The sequence below is a fragment of the Musca autumnalis genome, unplaced genomic scaffold, assembly GCF_047663935.1.
Source record: "Musca autumnalis isolate F117 unplaced genomic scaffold, ASM4766393v1 scaffold_2, whole genome shotgun sequence".
NCBI lineage: Eukaryota > Metazoa > Arthropoda > Insecta > Diptera > Muscidae > Musca > Musca autumnalis.
The window spans coordinates 209,396,132-209,413,386 of record NW_027411755.1 but is presented as its reverse complement, the minus strand read 5'-3'; the positions used below and the strand labels follow the sequence as shown (position 1 = coordinate 209,413,386).

Here is a 17,255-nt window from a genome sequence, read left to right as displayed (position 1 = left end):
CAGCATAAAATATTTTCTCGGTAAGTGGGAAAGTTTTCACTTTTGTTTGAATACACGCATGAATAATATATACAAATGTATATTTATACTAATAAGGAGAGTATTATTGTGTATTTAATTAGGAGTGACTAATGTATACTAATGTATTATCAATTAAATACTATGGTAAAACAACATAGAAAGGACCACAGTCGGAAATAGCGTTTTTTTCTCATAACATGAGAAATTTAAGTGAATTTTTTTGCTTTGTTTAGTTTTAATGATAAATTAAATAAAAGTGTGTTTATTTAGAACCTGTTCCCTTTCAGCGCATATATTCATTTGAAAAAGGCCAGTTAAGCTGTTTAACACTTTTTTAAATTTATTGAAATTACATGGGTAAAAATGTGCGATTTGTCCATACCGTCTCCCATATTACCCAGCCAACTTTTTTTGGAAAATTTTAATCAAATTCGAGTCTTTTTTGATTCGACTGCACGATTAAAAAGCTGGAATATGAGCTCATTTTCTGATCATAAATGACTCCTTTGTAGGGAGGAAAACGTAACCTCAGGCAACTCTTCTAAACAAATCACAAATGAGTCTTCCTCTGCATTAGTTTCGAGTCAATTGCGCCCATTTTCTGATGGTATATAAAGTCCTTTTCGAGTCGTATTACAATCATTTATTGGTGATTTGTTGGTTAATTTGGGACTCTTTTTCGAGTCTTTTTTGAGTCTTTTTGAGTCATGTTTATAATCGTTTATGAGTCTTTAGGGAGTCATTTATGAGTTTTTTTATTAGACGAAATAAATTAAAAAATTTTATTAATTCTCTTTCGAGTTGAGCTATTAGACCTGAGAGATACATTGAAAAATTAGGAGTCTACCGAAGTCCCACGCATCTAACCATTACGCTACGTTTCACGCGTGGTTAAGCCGATCTTCAGGCGTATTAGGATGTTGTTATTGTGGCTGACGGAGGCAAAACTTGGGAACTAGTATATATATCGAACTTCACTAGATAAATGCATATGCGAAATTATGTCAGTTAATTGAAACTCCAAACTTTTTTTTTAGTTTTGCCTTATTAAGGCGAAGGTCATTTATAGTGATATTTAATTAATTCTCTTTCGAGTTGAGCTTATTAGACCTATTATATACATAGTATTTGTGAACATTTAAAAATGGGATTACCAAGCAGGACTATAGGAAAAGTTTGGAGTTTCAATTAACTGACATAATTTTGCATATGCATTTATCTAATGAAGTGCGATATATATACTAGTTCCCAAGTTTTGCCTCCGTCTGCCACAAAAACAACATAGGAAGAACGCTATTGCTTTTGGTGAAAATCGGTTCATATTTAGATATAGCTCCCATATATATTTTCAGCCGATTTGACGTATTTGCTGCACCAAATGGATATAGCTCCCATATATATTTTCGCCCGATCTATCCAATTCTGGTGAAATTTGGAATGTGTGGCGGAATTTTGTCTAGTAATAAGTGTACATATTATATAGAAATTAGTTAAAATTGATATATATCTCCTATATTTTACATATTCACAGTGGTGTAGGGTATCATATAGCCCGGCCCCTCCCGACTGTGATCCTTTCCTTACTAGTTTTTTTTATTTTTTATCTGCTATCTAAAAAAACAAGAAAATAGAAGGGCACAATCATTGATTAAAATTGATTTTAATATAAATCGCGAATATTGCATCCAAGCCCACTGTGCAATTTTTTTTCTATTTTTTATTTGATAGCTGAAAAAAATGCAAAACAGATATCTCTGGAACCTTGATTAAAACAAATCTGAAATTATTACGAAATGTATTGCTGATGAGCAGCATCCCACAGCGCAAAATAAAGAAAATGAAAAATCTCATTTTGAACCAGTAAGGAAAGGATCAAAGTCGGGCGGGTCGACTATATAATACCCAACCCCACTGTGAATACGTAAAATATATATGGGGACCAAATCCAAATCAGAACAGATTTTGATATAATTTTTCACATTTATTTGTAGACCAATTTCCGTCACATAGCCCAATTTCATCAAAATTGGACGTGTTTCGTACATCAAATACCTCAAATCGATCGAAAATATATATGGGAGCTATATCCAAATCTGAACCGATTTCGATATGATTTGCCACAGTTATTTCTAGACTAACCACCGTCACACATTCAAAATATCATTGAAATCGGAGAAATATAGCTTGTTCGTGCATCAAAAACCTCAAATCTGCCTAAAATATATATGATAGCTATATCCAAATCTGAAACTATTTCGATATAATGTGGCACACTTATTTCTAGACTAAATTCCGTTGCACATTCCAAATTTATTTGAAATCGGACATATATAGCGTGTTTCGTGCATCAAATGCCTTAAATCGGCCGAAGATATATATGGGGGCTATATCCAAATCTGAACCGATTTCGATATAATGTGGCACACTTATTTGTAGACTAAATTCCGTCACACATTCCAAATTTAATTGAAATCGGACATATATAGCGTGTTTCGTGCACCAAATTCCTTAAATCGGGCGAAAATATATATGGGGGCTATATCCAAATCTGGACCGATTTCGATATAATGTGGTACACTTATTTCTAGACTAAATTCCGTCGCACATTCCAAATTTCATTGAAATCGGACATATATAGCGTGTTTCGTGCATCAAATGCCTTAAATCGGGCGAAGATATATATGGGGGCCAAAATAAATAGCGTTCGTCCTTTGGCCAAAAAAACTATCTTCCCCAATTTTCATGCTAATCGGACAATAAATGCGACTTGTACTTTGTTTACAAAAATACATGGACAGACGGTCAGACGGACAGACAGACGGACATGCGTAAATCGACTCAGAAAGTGATTATATGTATATCCCTAAAAGGAACTATGGGTCCATCTCGTTTCCTTTTGCATGTTACAAACTAATGCACAAAGACATAATACCACTTACCACAAGGTGGTGTAGGGTATAACAAGTAAAAAAGTATCAGTCGGCTTTGCCGACAGAGATATACCCTCAGCCTTTGTATATTGAAAAAAAATTTAACCCCATTTATTTTTAACCGACAAAAATGTTGAAGAAATCAAAAGTTTTGCGGAAGAGATACTAAAATTAATGGATATCCAGCCACTACATATGGTACCATAGGGGATTTTTACACCCTTGGGGCTGTTTACTCAAGAAGTATGGACTTGCCCCTGAAAAAACTTTTACCATCGCAATTGAAGCAGCGAATGCAAGTTGCTTCAACAAAATTCAAACTGATTCCATGTCAGGTTTTAAAGTGAACTTATCCGAAATTTTGTGTGGGAGGTACCGGATGGAGTAGACAAATATAGTCCATATTTGAACCTGATCTATATTTGGTAGATATATTAGGATGTGTAAAGTATAGACCAATTCGGCCACTCCCTTCAAGAGTTACCGTGCGAACAATTTACCGAACATTTTTGAACTTTTGTGGGGAAGGCACCTGAAGGAGTGGGCCGATATGGCTTATCTTCGAACTTAAACTATGTATTACTTAGGCAAAATTTTGGACCAAACCGGCAGACCCGTTCGAGAGTTATCTTGCGCTCCAACCACCACACGTGGTGTCATAGGGGTTTTTTGCAGCTTTGAGGCTATTTTCTCAGGAAGTATGGACTTGCCCCTGATGAAACTTGTACCGTCGTATGGAGGGCACTGAATACAAGCTGCTAAAGCAAAAATCAGAGCGATTCGAGATATGGCCCTAAACTGAACTTTTCCGAAATTTTGTGTGGAAGGTACCCGAAGGATTAGACCAATTGAGTCCATATTGGAACCTCATTTAAGTCTGGTACACATTTTAGGATGGGCAAAGTATGGACCAAATCGTTTACTCCCTTCAAGAGTTATGGTGCGCACAACTTTTCTGAACATTTTCGAACTTTTGTGGGGGAGGTACCGGAAGGAGTGGACCGATATAGCCCATCTTCGAACTTAAACTAAGTTTGGACAAAATATTACGAAAGCCAAAATTTGAACCGAATCAGTTCATCCGTTCGAGAGTTATCGTGCGCTCCAGCCAGACAGACAGACGGACGGACATTGTCCAATCGACTCCAAATTGTCTGAAACACATTTCGTCCAAACATACTTGGGGTTTAAAACCATTATTTCGATGAGGCACATTTTGCCCGTATGAAAGTGTATATACCCTCGTTAGCATAAATGCTTACTTACTTAGTTGGCCCATTACAGAACATTTGTTCCATAGACCGAACTAAGAAAAGATCTCCATTCCTCTCTGTTTTTCGCTTGACTTTTTGGAATACCGCGCCTTTCCATTTCTTCATCCACTTGTTTGCTCCATCGAAGCTTAGGCCTGCCGATTCTGCGTGCACCGCCATGTGGCATGTATTCATACGCCTTTTTAGCGGGTTCATCATCGCTCATTCTCATGATATGGCCTAGCCAACGCAATCGTTGCATCTCGATACGTTTTACTATATGCATGTCTTTGTATAGCTTATATAGCTCGTGGTTCAAACGACGTCGATATTCACCGTCAACGCAAATCGGCCCGTAGATCTTTCGAAGAATTTTCCTCTCAAACACACCAAGCACTGCCTTGCGCAAGTACCCACGCTTCGGAGCCATACATTAGCACGGGTAGTATCAGCGTTTTGTATAGTGTTATTTTTGTTTGACGAGATGTGGCTTTGTTTTTAAATTGCTTACTTAGACCATAGTAGCATCTGTTGGCCAATACAATTCTTCTTCTTATTTCACAACTGATGTTGTTTGTTGTGTTTATGGCAGTGCCGAGGTAGACGAAGTCTTTAACTACCTCAAAATTGTAGGTACCAACTTCTACAGTTGGTCCGAGCTCTATGGACGCTTTGCGCGTCGACACCATCAATTTGGTCTTTTCGCCGTTTACCGCCAGACCCACTTTCGCAGATTCTGCTTCGACCTTCCTAAAGGTATCAGTTACTTCCTTTACTGATCGTCCCATGATGTCTATGTCATCAGCATAGGCAAATAACATGTGGCTATTGGTGTAAATTGTGCCACGTCTTTTGACATTTGCATCTCGTATTACCTTTTCCAGCAAAATGTTGAATAGGTCACACGAAAGGCTGTCTCCTTGTCTGAAACCTCTTTTGGTACAAAATTCTTCGGAGAGGTTCTTTCCAATTTTAACTGAGGACCTAGTATCAGTTAAAGTCATCTTACAAAGCCGGATGAGCTTTGCGGGGATACCAAATTCAGACATTGCGTGGAATACCTTTGATCGGATGGGACTGTCGAATGCTGCTTTATAATCGACAAAAAGGTGAAATATGTCGATCTGCATCTCTTGGGTCTTCTCTAGGATTTGCCGCAGGGTAAATATCTGGTCAATGGTGGACTTGCCAGGTCTAAAGCCACATTGGTATGGTCCAATTATTTCGTTGACCATTGGCTTTAGTCGTTCGCACAATATCCCTGACACTATCTTATAGGCAATAGGGAGAAGACTTATGCCCCTATAGTTGGAGCATACAGTCTTATCTCCTTTCTTGTGGACGGGACATAGTATGCTCAGGTTCCAATCGTCGGGTACGCGTTCTTCCTGCCAGATGGTGCTAACTAGCTGATGCATACACCTTATCAGCGCGTCGCCTCCAGTTTTAAACAGCTCGGCTGGTAAGCCATCGGCCAAAGCCATCTGTTTGATGTTTCACTCTTTGGTAGAATTTTCGGACTTCATTCTGGCTCCTGTACATCTCGATTTTTTCACACTCCCGCATTTCTCTCTTTTTCTTGCGGAAAAGACGTTTCTCTTCTCTCCTTTTCTCCCGATATCTATCTCGCGCGCTACGCGTTGCTACTGATTGCAAAGTAGCTCTATATGCCGCATTTTTCTCTTCGGTAGCAGCACGACACTCCTGGTCATACCATGAATTCCTTTGTGGAGGTCTCTGGAATCCAAGTATGGATTTTGCGGCTGTTTGCATGGAGTGGGCAATATGTTGCCATTGTGTTGTTATGTTATCGGGACAAGGAGTGCTCGCGTTAAGCAATTGGGCTAGTTGAGTGGAATATGCTGTGGCTATCTGTTGTGTTTGCAGCCTATCGATGTCCAACTTCCGCGTTGAGTCTGTTCGTGCTTTATTTGCAACGTTTAGACGGGTACGTACCTTTGCTGCAACAAGGTAGTGGTCCGAATCAATGTTTGCGCCTCGGAACGATCGTACATCCAACACGCTGGATGAATGTCTTCCATCTATTACAACATGATCAATTTGATTACTCTTTCTTTGATCTGGAGACAGCCAGGTGCCCTTATGAATATCGAGATGATTGAATCTGGTACTGCTAACTACCATTTTTTTTGCAGCTGCAAAGTCTATCAGCCTCATACCATTGTCAGATGTTTCACTGTGGAGACTGAATTTCCCGACTGTTGGGCCAAAGATATTCTCCTTTCCAATTTTGGCATTAAAATCGCCTAGAATTATTTTAATGTCATGGGCAGGGCAACGGTCATATGTTTCTTCTAAGCGCTCGTAAAATATATCTTTGGTCGGTTCGTCCTTTTCTTCAGTGGGAGCATGAGCACAAATAAAGCTGATGTTGAAGAATTTAGCTTTTATTCGAATTGCAGCAAGTCTTTCATTCACTGGGGTGAAGCTGGATACCAGATGTTTTAGTCTCCGACTAACTACGAATCCGCAACCAAACTCATGCTTTACGTCATGGCAGCTATAATACAGTGCGTCACCTTTAGGTGTTGTTGTGACGCCTTTCCCAATCCATCGTACTTCCTGTATGGCAGTAATATCGGCCTTGTACTTTTCAAGTACATCTGCCAATGCGAAGACTGCACCTTCTCTATAAAGAGTGCGAACATTCCAGGTGCAGATTCGCAGATCATGGTCCTTAAAACGTTTGCGGGGTTCGTCAACATTAGAGGGGTTTGTGACGTAGGGGATGAATGATACCAAGCAACGGTCTTGACCGGCTTTAACATGGCAAATCCCAGGATTTATCTTGGTCCCTCTTTCATCTCAAGTGGACACTGACCTCCCCGTGGTGTCACCTGGGGAACTGCCTTTAACACCCGTTAAAGGTAATGAGCTAACATGTGCCGCGCGTTCACCCATAAGAACGTTAAAAACTTGGGTTTTGGGCGTCGGGTTAGTAACCCTCCCCTAGAAAAAACATCCTACTATGAAAAAACGAAAGAAAAGAAAAACAAACCCCTCTAAAGTTAGCATAAATGCGGAGGGTATAAAAAGTGACCGATCGTCGCCAAAGATTATTTTAGTGCGTTACAGACGGAAAAACAAAATTAATGTACCCTCCATACTATGTTGGAAGATATAAAAATAATGGCATAAATATTATTGCACAAGTTGTTGATTTGATTGGATTAGATTGAATGAATATTGTCACATGTTTTGTTTTCCGTTCTCTCGTTCTCAAGACAATTTCCAGAGATTTATTCTAAAAATAATAAAACAAAAACATTCCGAACCCTACATCAACAAGAAGCGCAAATAAAATAATAACTCTTATGACAACATTGTAATCTAAGTTTATTTATTTTTTTCTTTGCTATGTTCACTAAGAACATTAAAGCAAAATGAGAACAAGATTATGGTAACTTATTTGCACATTGTATTCTCACATTTGTGACACTGCCACGCTAATATGTGGCGGCGTTCTACTTCAAATCTGTTTTGCGTTGAGATTGCATTTCACTAAGTTGTGAATGACGATGCATTCGTTTTGATGGAATTTCTTCTTCATGAACAAATCTGCTTATCAAAAAAGCAAAACAAAAAAAAAAAACGAAGAAATATATATAAATTTTTAACATGTGCACAAAAAATGATGTTATTTTTAAATATGTAATTTTTAAATTACTAACTACCTTTCAAGTTCACTAAAGATTCGCCAGAGGACTTTTAGACATAAACAATTGGATTATTCAAAAATTGTCCATTGTAGGTATCTAAAAAGAATCAAATAAGACATTGACTTCTTGGTGAGATGTCGCCAACGACAAAATTCTCTAAATCGCAGATTTATTCAAAACTAACATTAAGAAATCCATCCAAATCCAAATTTAAATTCAAAAAATTCAGCAACAAATGCATTTATTTACCACTCAACGCTTATTATACACATCAACAGAAATTTAAATACATTTTATACATATTTGTAAACATGTTAATATTTATAAATTATTTACCTCTATTTAACCATGTGACACACCAATTTGCTGTTAGCTGAAAGAACAAAAGAAAAATACACAAAAACATTAAAATGTTATTACATTTCAAAATAAAAATGTTTTCAATTAACACGAAAATAATATTTTATAACATTTATGTATGTGTTTGCATAAATATGCAAAATTAATTAAACTTTATAAATTTCATTCGGGAATGACCAAAATAAACAACATCATCAACGTTAAATGTCAAAAGGTGAAAAACAATGACCGATATGCCAAATGAAAAACATTGTTGGTCACTCTTAAAAAAATACCATAAATAACTCTGGCTATATTAAAAATAAAGTCTGTATGTATTTTTGTATGTGAGATAAACTAAACCCAGACATGTACATACAACGCTATTTAGTTTTTTGATGGATGGAAAATAATGCAATAACCTATAAATACCCTCAATCTTGTGGCTTAGAAAGGTATATTGTAAAAGCCAAAAATGATTTACAATCGATGAATCCTAGTTTTACCCTTTCAGAATTTTCTAACTGTCAATATATTAAATATATATGTAAAAAAAAATGATTGAAGCCAACAAGTTTTTTAGGTTCCTTTCCCATTTCTGGCTTAACCTTACATTTTATAGACCCATGCTCAAAGAAAGACTCATATCATAGTAAGTAACTAAGCTTTCGTGACGATAAATCATATTTCTTGATGAATTTTTAGCAGTATGCATTAATTATTGTATGGGATTTTAGCGAAATAGTTGAAGAACTCCCAAATATTTTTTTTTCTATTTTTATACCCTCCACCATAGGATTAAGTTTGTCATTCCGTTTGTAACTACTCGAAATAATCATTGTAGACCCCACAAACTACGTATATTCTTGATAAGCGTGCGATTCTACATCGATATAGCCATGTCCGTCCGTCTGTGGAAATCAGTCTAGCGTCCGAACGGATTGAAGTAGGTGGATGAAATTTTGGTGAAATATATCATATATATGTAGGACATTTGGTATTGAAAGCGGGCTATGTAGGTCCACGTTTTCGTATAGCCCCCATACAAAGTGGCTCGTGACGCGTAGTCCTTTTAAGGAAATTTTAGGATATTTGTCCCATTTGACCATCGAGTTGGTTTTAATTAGGTATTTTGTGTCTCCAGAGGCTAAAAAATATTTCTACCAAATTTTGTTTATATAGGTCCACGTTTTGGTATAGTCCCCATATGTATAAGGCCCCATATATAGTACGCGTCATTTTAAGATATTTTGAATGTGTTAGTCCCATTTGACCACAGAATCGGTTGTAAGTTTGCATTTTGCATTTCAAGAGGCTAAGAAACATATCTACCACAAAATCTTTACATAGGTCCACGTTTTGGTATAGACCCTATATAACCGAATTGGTTGTATTTTGGTATTTTGTGTCACCAGAGGCTAAAACACATTTCTACCAAAGTTTGCTTATATAGTTCCACGTTTTGGTGGAGCCCCCATATATAGTACGCGTCACTTTAAGATATTTTGAATATATTAGTCCCATTTGACCACAGAATCGGTTGTTAGTTTGCATTTTGTGTTTCCACAGGCTAAGAAATATTTCTACCATAAAATGTTTATGTAGGTCAAGGTTTTGATATAGACCCCATAGGACGATATCTCCCGATTTTAGGTATTTTGAAGGTTTTAGCCTCATTATTGCAGCGAAATGGCTGAAATTTGGTATTTAGCCTTCGTTGGGGGTTTTAAACTTTCCCCCGGATTTTGTACGGATAGGTCCACGCCTTCATATAGGCCCCATAGGACGGTATCCCCCGATTTTCCGTATTTTGAAGGTTGTGGCCTCAATATTTCACCTAAATGGCTGAAATTTTGTGGTTAGTCTACATTTGGGGTATAAAACATTCCATATGAAATTTGTCGGTATAGGTCTACGCCTTCATATAGCCCCCATAGAACGGTACCTCCCGATTTTCGGTATTTTGAAAGTTGTGGCCTTAATATTCCACCGAAATGGCTGAAATTTGGTGGTTAGTCTTCATTTGGGGTATAAAACATTCCATATGAAATTTGTCGGTATAGGTCACACGCCCTCATATAGTCCCCATAGGACGATATCTCCCAATTTTCGGTATTTTTGAAGGTTTTAGCTATACTATACTACCAAAATGCCTGAAATTTGATATTTCGTCCTCTTTTGGGATGCAAAACTTTCTCCCAGAAATTTATCTGTATCGGTCCACGCTTTAATGTAAACCCCATGGAACGGTACAAACCAATTTTCGGTGTTTTGAAGGGTTTATCCTCATTGTGGGTATAAAACTTTCCACCTGAAATTAGTCGGTATAGGTCAAAGTCTTCATGGTCCCCATAGAACGGCACCGCCCGATTTTCGTTATTTTGAAGGTTTTAGCCTCATTATTCCACCGAAGTGGCTAAATTTGGTATTTAGTCTTTTTCCGGGCTACAAAAGATTCTCTCAGAAATATGTCGGTACAGGTCAACGTTTTGAAAGAACGGTACCTCCCGATTATCGGTATTTTGTAGCCTAATTATTTCATCGAAGTAGCTGTAATACGGTATTTAGTCTTTCTGGGCTACAAAATTTTCCCTCAGAAATTTGTCGGTATATGTGCATTTGTTTGGGGGGTACCCCCATAGAACGGTATATCCCAATTTTTGATATACTGAAGGTTTTAGCCTCATTATAAGACAGAAATGGTGTTGTTGAGGGTATAAAACGGAACGGTACCTCCCGATTCTCTACATATAGCTTGTTCCCCACCAGAATTGCTGATATTTGGTATTAAGTTTTTGATAGAGGTATGAAACATTCCAGCCGAAATGTGCCGGTATAGGTCGATGTCCTCAAATACACCCATAGGACCGTACCTTCCGATTTACGGTATTTTGAAAGTTGTGGCCTCAATATACCACCGATAAGACTGAGATTTAGCATTTATATTACCATGGGTGTATAAAATATTGCAGAATGGAATTATCAGTATAAGCCCTTTTCTTCAAATAACCCAATAGAAGTGTACTTCCCGATTTTCGGTATCCCATCGAAACGGATGAAATTTAATATTCAATATCCCTTGGAGGTATAAAACTTCCCACCTGAAAATTTCCGGTATTGTTCCATCTTTTTATATACCCCCATAAAAAGATCCCTCCCAGTTTTCGGTATTTTGAAAGATTTAGCCACAATATTCAATGGGAATAACTGAAATTTGGTATTAAGTCTTCGCTGGAGTTACGAAGCTTTCCTCCAGAAATTTATCGGTACAGGTTAACGTTTTATACAGCCTCCATAGAACGGCGCTCCCGATGTTGTTAACTATCCAAATCCAGAATATCCAGGTTAAGGTCTAGTCGGTTTTGCCCAATTTTATGTATTTCGCTCAATTCGGAAAATTGTTAATATTGGTCCATGTTTTAGAAAGAAGGTGGAAGGTGCTAACACTTGGAAAGTTTTTGCAGAATCTGAAACTACAATGTTCATAGATGAAAAAATTCAAAAACAAGAAAAAATCGATTGAGGGCTTTTTAAATAAATCGCGGTCAAAATTCACATTTTTAGGTTTATTTTGGGTTTTCGCGATTTTGCCTAGCAACCGCAAGTCCTATCGAAATGGGGCTTAGAAAAAAGTTGTATCTATGAAAATTCTCTAGAGGACTTACCGTTATGATTTGTTCTTAGGTTTTACCATTTTTGAAATATAAAATTTTAAGTCACATTTGTAGGTTTTTTTTGTTATGTTTCACGATTTGCTTGAAAACGGTAAGTCTTATCGAAATGTGACTCGAGAAAATCTTATAGCCGTGAAAATTCTCTACAAGATTGGCTTTCGTAACTATTTCCTAGGTTGTACCATTTTTGAGATATATAAGCTTCAGTTGGGAAATTGCAGTCATGACATTGTTTTATAAGTAGACGATACAGTCAATGCATTGTCCCAATTTCTTACTAACGTTAAAACCTACGATAATATTATAAAGGTCAGTCTTGTAGAGAATTTTCATAGCTACAATATTTTCTATAGTCCCATTTCGATAGAACTTGCGCGTTTCCAAACAAAATAGTGAAAACTTAAAAAAACCCTAAATATGTCAACTTGAATCGCGATTTATTTAAAAAGCGCTCCTGCGATTTTTCGTTTTTTGACTTTTCTCATCTACGAACATTGAAGTTTCAGAATCCGCAAAAACTTCCCAGGTGTAAGCACCTTCCATTTAAAGTTGTTTCAAGAGCACCGTGAGGTGTGCTCGCAAAAAAAATTTTATTTCTTTTTTCAAATGGAATTTTAAAAGAAAAGTAGGTTTTTACCATATACAGTTTGTCGCTATCAGAAATATGTTTTAAAGTAAGATCATATTAGGCCAGCATTCCGCAGCCCTTTTCTCGCGAGCAAGCAAATAAAGTTTCTCTCCACTCACTAATTGAAAAATTATGCACAGCGTTTGCTCAAATTGTTATTGTTGTGTGACGATTCCTGACTTAGGGGGTTTTCAAAATTTGGGCATTATCGCTGTAAACAGAGACACTAGGGGTACCTTAGGTAAAAACTTCCAAAGGATTCGCGAACAAACCCTTAACCGCATAAAAATATTGTACATTTGTGTGGATTTTACCCCAAGGGGTGCAAATTTGAACATAAACTAAGTTTGGACAAATTATTTCGAGATCCAAAGTATGTTTGTGGAGCTATAAGCACCACCTTCGAATTTTATTTAATATTCGAAAAAATATTACGATATGCAAAGTGTGGACCAACGCAGTATTCGGTTCGAGAGTTGTCGTGGGCATGGCTGGTGCTGAAATTCGAAGGTCGTGCTTGCTGGCTATAGGGGTTTGTTACAGCTTTCGGGTCATTTTCTCAAGGAGTATAGACCTTTCACTCAAAAAATGTGTACCATCGTAATAGTGACCTTGAGTACAACCTGTTACAAGATAAACCAAAACGATTCGAGAGGAGGTCCTAAACTGCACTTTTCCGAAATTTTGTGTGGAAGGTGCCCGATGGAGTTGACAAATATAGTCCATATTATAAACTGATATATGTCTCTTAGAAATATTACGATGTCCAAAGTACGGACCAAATCGGTTACTGCCTTCGAGAGTTATTGTGCGCACCATTTTCGCGAAAAGTTTTGAACTGTTTTTGGGAAGGTACCCAAAGAAGTGGACCGATATGGTCAATCTCAGAACTTGATTTAAGTTTGCGCAAAATATTACGACTACCGAATTGGTTTATCCGTTGGAGAGTTTTCATGCGCTGCATCCACCGGAAGGAGTAGACCGATATGGTCCATGTTCGAACTTAGTTTGGACAAAATATTACGAATGCTAAAGTTTGGACCAGATCGATTGTGTAGTTCTAGAGTTATCGTGCGCTCCACACAGACAGACGGACGGACATGGCAAAATCAACTCCAAATTGTCTGAAACAGATTTCGTCCAAACATACTTGGAGTTTAAAACCATTTTTTCGATGAGGCACATTTTGCCCGTATGAAAGTGTATATACCCTCGTTAGCATAAATGCTGAGGGTATAAAAATGCCCTCAATTGGACATTTTTTGATGAATAAGTTTTGTGATCACTGGGAACATCAACTGTCAAATAACAGTTAGTTTGGTCAAAAAATACTGAAAATATTGAATATTGGGAGGCACGGTTATATGAGGGCTATACCAAAACATGGACCTATGTTGACAATTTCTGATGGAGAAGTTTTGTGAACACAGGAAACCTTAAATGCCAAAAACCAAACAGCTAGTTCGATAAAAAATGTAGCAACAATTGTCAAAATACTTAATATCGGGAGGTACCGTTATATGGGCGCTATACCTTAAAATGGACATATGTCGACAATTTGTTGTGGAAAAGTTTCGTGACTGGAGAGAACCTCAAATGTCAATTGTAAGTAAGGTCAAAAAATTTAGCTAAAATCCTCAAAATACCTAAAATTGAGTGGAACTCTTATATGGGGGTTATACCAAAATATGGACCAGTATTGATAATTTTTGGTGTAGAAGTTTCGTTACGGCAAGGGTCAAAAAATTAGCTAAAATTCTTAAAATTACTAAAATGAGGAATTACCGTTATATGGGGGCTGTATACCATAACGTGGGTCAATATAGTCCATCTTCGAACTTGACGTGCATATGTTAAAAAGATGCCCGGTGCAAAAATATAACGTTCCTACTTAATTACTGCGGACGCTAGAGTGATGACAACACACGTTCATGGCTAGAAATTCTAGATTTTTGTCCTGATCAAGAATATATATACTTTACAGGGTCGGAAATGATCATTCTATATATGTACTAAACTAAGACACATACATACAAACAATGATGTTTATTTTCCGGGTTCAGAGGGTACTGCCAAAATAATGGGTTAAGGCTCCATATGTTAATAGTAAATCCGTTTCAGAGTATTTCAAATGGATCTGACCATAATCCGTAACAACTCATCAAAGTTCCCAATAAAATATCTATAAATTTGTATATAATTAAATAACCGTTACGCGGTTAAAAGGTAAAAAGGAAAAGCGTAAAATCAATTTTAGAAACCGCAATTGAAAAATTGAATTTAACATTGTAGAAAACTCAATAACTTTCCTTGTGTCTATGCCATCAGCGAGTAACAGCGTCGACAGGCTGAGTCTATTCAATTTCATTGTAATATGCCACATGATGCCTCATCATCAGAACTTATCGTTATTGGAGTGACAGTAAATTGGTGATGGGAAATAGGAAAAATTGATGGATGAAGTTTGTAATGTACAATTGTTCGTACAAATATATAGATACATATGTATATATGCATCAGCCTAAAAGTTTAAATCACATCGAACGTTCCTAAGCCTATCATGAGCGATGGTTTGGTCAGAAATTTTATTGACAAAGACACAAACCGCATTTTACGAGGTCCGTAATTTGCAAGTTGTCGAAAGAAAGGGCCAATAGAACAGGATAAGAATGGCATTCAATGCAAAATGGGAACATAGCATTTCCAAGAAGTGTAATGTGGATTAGGGTCGACTATATGCAGACGAAATTGACAACTCAATTAGATTCACGATTTTTGAATTTCTTTGAATTTTCTACAGAAGGTAGTGCTTGTGGTCCTGATTACAAGGCCGTAAGTTTTAGGATGGAGAACAACATACTTCGCTAGAGAAAGGCACCAAACTCTCAAAAAGCTATTGCCTCAAAAGAAGAACTTCGGAGTTGGATCGATAATTGGAATATTTGAGTCCTCTTGATATCTTCTATAGGAAAAATATATATTTCTAAAAACAGAAGACCCTAGCCGTATTTAAGGGACAGAAAACCTTTAAAGATCTTCAATAGAAAGAAGAACTTCTGTTGTCAGAATACTTTCGAGGTATTTTATGGCAGCGACATCTGGAGGACTTCTAACTTCTATCTCCTCTTTAGGTCTTCTATAGGCAGAAGACCGCTTGACGTATATTATAAATAGAACAAATCTTGATGCCTTTTGAGGTCTTCTATCATCAGAACACCTTTTGAGGTCACCTATAAAAAAAGACCTGTTGAGCTCTTTTGTCTCGAGACAAAAGAACTCTTCGAATCTTCCATAGGGAGAGGACCCATTGTGGTCTCTTGAGGTATTCTATAATCAGAAGACTTTTTCAGAAGGGAGAAGGGAGAAGACCTCTTGATGTCTCCTACAGACGGAAGACCCTTTGGGACTTCCCAATGTCTTCTACAGACTGAACACCTCTGAAGTTCTTTAAACAGAAGACCTCATGACGTCGCTGGACAGAAGACCTTTTGTGGTCGAATCTAGACAGATGACCTCTTAAGGTCTTCTGTAGGCAGAATACCCCTTGCGGACCTTGAGGTCTTTTATAAGCAAAATACCTCTTGAGGTGTTTTATAATCGGACGACTTTTTGAGGTATCCTATAGAAGGCTTATTGAGGTTTTTTTAAGCTGACCAATAGAAAGAATACCTCTTGAGGCCTTTTGTAGGCAAAGCGCCCCATGAGGTCTTTACCAGACGGAACACTTCTCGAGATTTCGAGACAGATGACCTTTTTAGTTCTTCTATAAGGAGAGGACCCCTTGCGGTCTCTTGAGGTCTTTTATAATCTGAGGTTTGAGGTCTCCTCTAGGGAGAAGCCCTATTGAGGTCTTCTATAGACAGAAGACTTGCTGAGATCTTCTATAGGTAGAAGAATTTTTTGAAGTCTTCTCCAAACGGGTCACTTCCCGAGGACTCTAAACAGAAGACCTCTTGAGGTCTCCTACATAGAAGACCTTTGAAGACTTCCCAATGTCTTCTATAGACTGAACACCTCTTAAGTTCTTCAGACAGAAGACCTCTTGAGGTCTCTCGACAGAGGGCTCTTTGAGATCTACTGTAGACAAATGCCCTCTTTAGTTCTTCTGTAGGCAGAATACCTCTTGCGGACCTTAAGTTCTTTTATAAGCAAAAGACCTCTGGATGTTACAGAAGACCTTTTGCGGTCTTTCCTAGAAATATTACCTCTTGGTGTCGTCTCTACACAGAACAACTCTTGATGTCTGTTATAGACAGAAAACCTCTTGAGGTCTTATATAGGCAGAGCACCCCTTGAGGTATTGTCCAGACGGAACACTTCTGGAGGTCTCGATACAGAAGACATCTGCAGGTCTTCTATAGCAGAGGACTCCTTGCGGTCTCCTTAGGTATGTTATAATCAGAAAACTTTTTGACGTCTCCTATAGGGAGGATACCTCTGTAGAAGACCTCAACTGGTCTTCTGTATATAGGAGACCTTACTATATACAGAAGACCAGTTGAGGTCTTCTACAGGCAGAAGACTTATTGAAGTCTTCTCTAAACGGATCACTTCCCGAGGTCTATAAACAGATGACCTCTTGATGTATTCCCAAGGTCTATAGACAGATGACCTCTTGAGGTCTCTAGACAGAGGACCTCTTAAAGTTTCTGAACAGACAAACTAATGAGGTCTTCTCTAGAAAGATTAACTCTTGAGGTCTTGAGGCAGCAGCTTAAAGTCTTCTATAT

General features: G+C 37.6%; 1 protein-coding gene across 2 annotated transcripts in view; it reads right to left on the bottom strand.

Annotated features, from left to right (window-relative positions):
• Positions 1-17,255, bottom strand: part of LOC141395201 (serine/threonine-protein kinase MARK1) — a 344,095-nt gene that overhangs the window by 268,360 nt on the left and 58,480 nt on the right. For both annotated transcript variants that reach the window (XR_012410568.1, XM_073970735.1), the window contains exon 2: positions 8,221-8,257. The gene's annotated coding sequence lies outside the window, so the exon portion shown is untranslated. The remainder of the gene's footprint in view (positions 1-8,220; positions 8,258-17,255) is intronic.